Consider the following 7406-nt stretch of genomic DNA (forward strand, 5'->3'; position numbering starts at 1 on the left):
CTGCTCTTTTCCTGAGAAGCAATAGCAGTTCAATTAAAAAAAAAGTAATCTGTTCTAAAGCAACTGTTTAACTTAAACTGTTCTATAAGTAAGGCTTGTCTTTTTTTGTTGTTTTCTTCTTCCACAGCAAACATGCTGGCAAAGAGTTCCGCTCCTTCTGGGGCATCTGTCTTCACCAGCAGCTCCACACTACTTTTCTTGAGATGCCAAAAGAATTAGTAGCAACCCATCTTTCTTCTGCGAGACAACGGGCGTTTCACAAGCATACAAGTAAGACAGTGTTGAATTTCACAGTAAAACATAACTTTTATAGGATAGTTGATAAAAATGCAACTGTATTATGTCCCACTGTCATAACATTTTATTACAGCTACCATATAGATACTGTATTTGACTATTTTAGTTAATGAAAAATTTCATTTCATCTGTCCCCTATTTGTTATAAAAATAACAAGTTCCAATCTCTACTTAGCTCCAAGTTAACTAAGCTCCAATCTCTACCTAGCCAGTAACTTCAGCCTCTATAACTTGTTAAAGATGTAGTTTCATACTTTATCCAGGGTGTCCCATACTCCTAAATCAGGTGTCTTCAGTCATCCAGGAAGGCACCCTGTTACCTCTTCAATGCCTTCCACTTCTTCCTTTCACGAAGCTGACAGGGTAGTTCAAAGTTCCTACCGTGGAGATATCACTCTTACGTATACGCCTTCCTGTGGTCGTTAATGCTCTTAAATTGCCAATTCATTAACTATTAGTTTCCTCTGTGTTTTGACAGTACTTGACATACGATGCTTCTGGTTGTTGAGCAGGTCTCTTAGGCCCCATGGCTTTTGGGCACCTCAAAATACGGAGCTCAAACTATTAGTGAGCCCAGAGGAAGGTCACCAAGACGGTAAAAGGTCTCAAGGGCAAGAGATCTGAAGAGCAGCTGAGGTCACTTGGCTTGTTCAGCTTGGAGAAGGGAAGGCTGAAGGGTGACATCACAGATCACAGCTTATTCACAGGGGACAGCAGAAGGGCAGCTGATCTCTTCTCCGGTGACCAGCGACAGGACATGAGGAAATAGAATGAAGCCACCTCAGGGGAAGTTCAGATTGGACATCAGGAAAAGTTTCTTCATTGAGAGCATGCAGGGGAGCAGGCTCCCCAGCTAAGTGGTCCCCAGCCCCAAGCCTGTCAGAGTTTAAGGAGAATCTGGATGATGCTTTTAGTCATATGGGTTAGTTTTAGATAGTCCTGTGAGGAGGTGGGAGTTGGACTTGATGATCCTTATGAGCCCCTTCCAACTTGAGAAATTCTATGATTCTAAATAAGAGAAATAAAAAACATGAGCGACTCCATGGTCTGGCATTCCTTAAAGGTAGTTTTGCTTTAGAGTCTTGAGCTGAGATAGAGCAACATGACACAGCGTTATCTCCACCTTTAAAGCTGCTGGAGTTCGTTAAGCAAACAGAAATTAAGGGGAAGAGATGGCCACCACAGAAACTGATGGGACTACTGGTGTGAGGGGAACTGCAGAGAACTGACAGAGATTCATATGAGCACAGAGAAACCAAGAGCAACAGATGGGGTTGGAAAACAGTTTTTATCTTACGATATAAGGAATTATTTTTAAAAGACAGATATTGATGACAAATTATAACGGAGACTTGCTGATACGTAATGACTACAAGTTGTAGACTGCTAGGCAGTCCTCAGCCAGGTAAAACAATGTCAAATAGTATGCAATTTGCAGTACAGAAAAGTAAATCAGTTGCTACAATCCAGGTGGATGCTCCAACACAGTCTGAGCTGAAGGATCTTCTCGTTTGCTAAAGCCTAAGAGCTCTTTTTGATATCAAGAAAAAAATATTTTATCCTGTTATTGGATAAGGAAGTTGGTCACGCAGTTTGTTATTGATGCTGCTGTGACACCTACTCTTTGCAAGTGTGACAAAGCAGAATCTCCCACTACTGGTGTTTTAGAGGCCTTTAGAGAGAATATCACCTACCATCTTCTGCTCCACACTTCCTGTTCTGTCCATAGGAACTAGAATACAGAAACAAATGCAGACACAGCTAAGTTTTTTCTGTTGTATGGCATTGTATGGCGTGTACCTTACAGAGCATTTAATGCCCCCACATTTAAAAGGTATCTTTCATGGCAATTTTTAAAGACAGCCATTGACTGTCACACGGACATGTCCGAGGCATTAGTTTGTCCTCCTGCTGGCTCCTTAGAGGAGCAGATGCCTTTGGGAGGTAACATCTTTAAGCCACACACACAGTTTTCCAGAGCTCATTTGTCAGTGCCCCGAGGCGAGCCTTTCATCTTTTAGCCACATAATGCCAGCTGAACTCTATTATAGATGGCTGCATTTACATGCATGAGCAACCCAGTTAAAAATACGTATTTTTGCTGGCCAATGCGAGCAGCAAATTCTCATTTGCTCACTACCAGCCAGAAAAGCCATCCAGTAGGTGTCCAGAAAACTCAACCCCCTCTCCAAGAACCCAGTCTTTGAAATCTTGCTGTAAACGCGTGCCTATGCTCAGGAAAATTCTGCTCTGTATAAGCTGAACAATGCAGATTAGCCCTTCTATGAACAGATACCACTTCTAGACAAAAAAAAAAGAATCCAACATGCAAACACAACTTCAAAGGAAATAAAAAAACCCCAATTTCTCCCAGACCTCTCGGTATGACTGATGCTTTAAGTTCTCACAAAATGACTAAGAATCACCACAAAAAAGGGGATAGAAAAATGCGAGCACAAAATCAAAACTTGCTACAATAACAAAGAAAAATATCCTCAGAGCTGGTCTTGATTTAAATAGAAAACACTTTCATGAACTACCAACATTACAGTTTAAGAGACACACTGTCCCCTTAATATAAGAATATCAACATTCATGACACCCAAGAACCATCGGTGTGGGGAGGACTCGTGTGTTGAGCACTGGTTCTTGCTCAGGGTGTTTTCAACAGTGCTCAGAGATGGCACTGTATGGGGTTTGCCTGGCAAGGTTTTGGTAGCGGGGGGGCTACAGGGGTGTCTTCCTCAAGAAACAGCCAGAAGCTTCCCCCATGTCCAACAGAGCCAATGCCAGCCAGCTCCAAGACAGACAGATGAGGGAAGGACTCACATTGGAGAGATTCATGGAGGGCTGTCTGCCACAGAAGGGACCTCCCCAGCTGAAGCAGAGTAAGAGTGTGAGGAGTCCTCCCCCAGCTGTCTGCCACAGAAGGGACCTCCCCACTGGAGCAGAGGAAGAGTGTGAGGAGTCCTCCCCCTGAGGAGGAAAGAGCAGCAGAGACAACATGATGAAGTGACCACAACGCCCATTCCCCATCCTCCTGCACCACTCAGGGCTTGACCACAACACCCATTCCCCATCCTCCTGCACCACTCAGGGGTTGGAAGCAGAGAAAATTGGGAGTGAAGTTGAGCATGGGAAGAAGGGAGGAGTAGGGGAAAGGTATTTTATGATTTGGTTGTACTTTCTCATTACCCTACTCTGATTTGATTGGATGGGAAGAAGGGAGGAGTAGGGGAAAGGTATTTTATGATTTGGTTGTACTTTCTCATTACCCTACTCTGATTTGATTGGCAAGAAATTAATTTTCCCTGAGTCAAGTCGATTTTCACTGTGATGGTAATTGCCGAGTGATCTCCCTGTCCTTATCTCAACCCACGAGCCCTTCATTGTATTTTCTCTCCCCTGTTCAGCTGAGGAAGGGGGGTGAGAAAGCAGCTTTGGTGGGCACCAGGCGTCCAGCCAGGGTGGACTCACCACGGTCACTCATGGCTTAGGATGCTCCCATTACAGGACTCAGAGAACACACACCCGTAACTAGCTTTGGCAGAGTGTAAGAAAATGAGAGGTACCTTCACCAGAAACAAAGACTCCTTTCAACAATGGGGCCTGTACTTGCACGAAGGCCGTTAACTCTGCCACAGCACCCACCGTGGTTTTAGTGGCCCAGTTCCCACAGACTTCAGCTTTATGTGGTCCAGGTTCAGCCCACATTCTCCTGAGAGCATTCAGTCTGTTAGAACAGCATCCTACAGGACCTAGGTTTATCTGGACATGAGTCTAGAGTCTACTTACTGTAAAAGCAGTAAGAGATTAAAGGCATGTTTTCATGTCATCCCCAGCAACAAAGACAATTCGACTCCTGCCTGTATTTAAATACCAGTCCTTGAACTCTCAACGCCTTTGTAAGGGATAAAATCTTTATATAAACAAACAGTTATGTTGAGTCACAGCATCTAACAGCTTTTCAGAGCAGACACCCCCGTGCCTTGAAAAGCAAATTATTAACTTAAGCAAAAACTAGATGTAGTTCTTCATAGACTAGTTTCCATTAAAAAAATCCCAAAAAACAAAACCAGTTAGCAGATACCTTTTTTAAAGTATGTTCACAAGATGACTCTTTAGATATGCTTGACCAAACCAGCTTTGTTTCAGTCAATTTAAGTTACACCAGCCCAGAGCATTGTACAAAGAATAACACTGTTTTCAGCTCTGCTCCTGCTCCCTCAAGTCCCCCTCTAACGTTCACAGACTCTCGAAGGGAACTAGACTTGTGGAAATATGCAGCCTAGATGAGAATAAGCTATACAAAAACCCCACACCTATTTGTTATATATTTATTTTTCCACTTTAGATATCAACCTTAATTTTAAATGGGGTTACAGTATCATTTCTGTGTTAGAATTTTATCTTCCCTTAAGCAGCCAGGGAGAGAAGTGAAAAGAGCCCAGGGAACAGCAGAGTGTTAACATCCTTACTTACGATGGATGAAGTGAGAGGATTTGTTCCGGCTCTCGCAAGAGGACTGACACACCTGCCAGACGACAGCATCCTTTAAAAATCAATCTATGGTAGGTAATAAGTGATCATCTATGTCTTACTGACCTCACTGGGCAGAAGCCAGGGTTTCTACTCATTTATTACAGCAAAACATAGAGTATTACCCACTCTTATACTGCAGGAAGGAACTTACTGAGATGAAATACAATTATTTTGACAAGTTAAAACATTTTGAAAAAGCACCTGCTTGGTTTCAGTTCCATTTCTCATTTTGACAGCCTCAGGCACCAAAGCATCCCTTTTTTCAGAATAAATCCGTCCCTTTTGAAAGTGGTAGGTTAGGACTTTAGTGGAAACAAAGGCCTCTTTCATAAGGATCTCTAGAACAGACACCTGTGACCAAAAGCCTCACTTGTACAGATAATTTCAGGGTCTTCCTGTAATCCAGAATCCACTTACAAAAAGGACTACACACAGAGAATCTCAAGGTTAAAACCTCTGAAGGAAAACCAAAGTGATGTAGTTGCACATTAAGAGAGAGCTCAGACACAAAGTCAGCTGAAGTGCTCTGCTCAATGGCAGAACTGAAACGGAGACACTCTGAGAATCCAAGAAGTGAAAACATCCAAAAACCAGAATAAATTCCATGGGTAAACTAATCCAATCTCTTTGTGCACTAACAAGACCCATACTCTTTATTAAACCATTCTCACAAAACAGAACAATTGCTGAAGTCACACACACTGACAAGATTAGCTATAGCAATGGAAAATATCCTCTTTTTTTATTTTTTTAAATCTGCAATCTTCTGCAAAGAAGGCCGCCTGTCTATAGCTGGACAGGCTGCCCATCTGCTCCAGTGCTGCCTGTAATTGGCACCAGCTCCCAGCTGGTAACGAGAAGCATTTGCCAACACGCTGGGCTGCCAAACTCAGTGCTTCTCATGCCACACATTCAACCACCCCTTTGGTGCAGCACCCACATTAAGCTGATTTTTTTTTTCATCACATACCAGGGGATGCATTCAAGTAGTTGGCAATATGATGGACTAACTCATTGGAAGTTGATTTGGGAAGCCCTTTGTGCACATACACACACACACTCTCAACAAGAGACAAAAAAGCAGAGCTTTGGGTTCACAGCTTTCTTGCCACACAGTACTGAAGTTGCTGAAAATTCCAGGACAAAGTCAAGAAGCACCTGGTTTTTTTCCTGAAGAAGTTTCCAAAAGCTTTTGTTGTTTGTTTGTTTGTTTTTTTTTTTGTGGTGTTTTTTTTTTGTTTTGTTTTTTTTTGTTTTTTTAAGCAGTAGCATTATCAATATTCTCGTGTATTATGTCCTCACACAACTGCCCCGTTTTTTTCTGGGAGCATAGGAAGAACAAGCTGAACAACAAAAGATCTTACAAAAGTAGCATTAATATTTCCATATAGTTTTACAGAAATAATTTCTGAAGTTAGAAAACTAGAAATCTATTTCCCCGTCTCTTTTGCTTGACAACTGCTACTCTAATATACGGATGATGCTGTAATTGCCCCCCTCCAAAACCTGCTTAAGTCCATAGCTTAAGCCTTTCAGCCACTTGGTTCACCAAAGGCTTCTCTCTCTCTCTTTTATCCTTCCAGCCACTCCAGCCTTTCTGTACCTCAGCTCACAGCAGACCTCTCCATATTATCAATATTCTTGTGTATTATGTCCTCACACAACTGCCCCGTTTTTTTCTGGGAGCATAGGAAGAACAAGCTGAACAACAAAAGATCTTACAAAAGTAGCATTAATATTTCCATATAGTTTTACAGAAATAATTTCTGAAGTTAGAAAACTAGAAATCTATTTCCCCGTCTCTTTTGCTTGACAACTGCTACTCTAATATACGGATGATGCTGTAATTGCCCCCCTCCAAAACCTGCTTAAGTCCATAGCTTAAGCCTTTCAGCCACTTGGTTCACCAAAGGCTTCTCTCTCTCTCTTTTATCCTTCCAGCCACTCCAGCCTTTCTGTACCTCAGCTCACAGCAGACCTCTCCATGCCAAACCAATATACGAGATGGCCAAAAATTACACTAAAATAGCTGCTGCCTTTTCACCTGCCAATTTAACAGCTTAAATCTTTGCTTGCATGACTTAGTTCAGCAACCGTTCATACTGCAGAACAGTGTTTTAGACAAAAAATGGTTTAACTACTTAATATACCATACTGTAAATATTGAGATAATGACTTGAAGCATCAAGAAAAATTTTCAGCATTACAGTATCTCATTTAAGATTAACTATGAATAAAATTTACCCTTCTCTCTGGATTTATTTGTATTTCAAAAGGCAATACAAAAAGAAAAATGTTCCACGGGTACCGGTCACTCCTGCAGACTAGAACTGGATAGCCACTGGGAATTTAGCACTGCAGTATTTTCCAACAATACACAATGTTCTATGCTCAGCTGAAGGGGTGCTCTAATGCAATATTCAAGTCTGGGGTTTTTTTTTCTGAGGTCTTGGCAAATGTAGGAACTTCCCTGCTTCCAAGCAGCTCAATTATTTTTATGTAAGTGACAGCAGGTAGCTATTGAAGTAGATTGTTTTGTTATACATAAATGCCACCACAGACAAGTC

The 7406-nt window shown here is 41.9% G+C and overlaps 1 long non-coding RNA gene across 1 annotated transcript; it reads right to left on the reverse strand.

The window, feature by feature from the left end:
- Positions 1-286: 286 nt before the first annotated feature.
- Positions 287-3345, reverse strand: LOC106893226. Its single transcript, XR_001413029.1, has 2 exons — positions 3233-3345; positions 287-3167 (listed from the first exon to the last, which is right to left on the reverse strand). It is a non-coding gene; the product is annotated as an uncharacterized LOC106893226 (long non-coding RNA).
- Positions 3346-7406: the final 4061 nt, after the last annotated feature.

Source organism: Calidris pugnax, unplaced genomic scaffold (genome assembly GCF_001431845.1).
Source record: "Calidris pugnax isolate Ruff unplaced genomic scaffold, ASM143184v1 scaffold24, whole genome shotgun sequence".
In the NCBI taxonomy this organism is placed as follows: domain Eukaryota; kingdom Metazoa; phylum Chordata; class Aves; order Charadriiformes; family Scolopacidae; genus Calidris; species Calidris pugnax.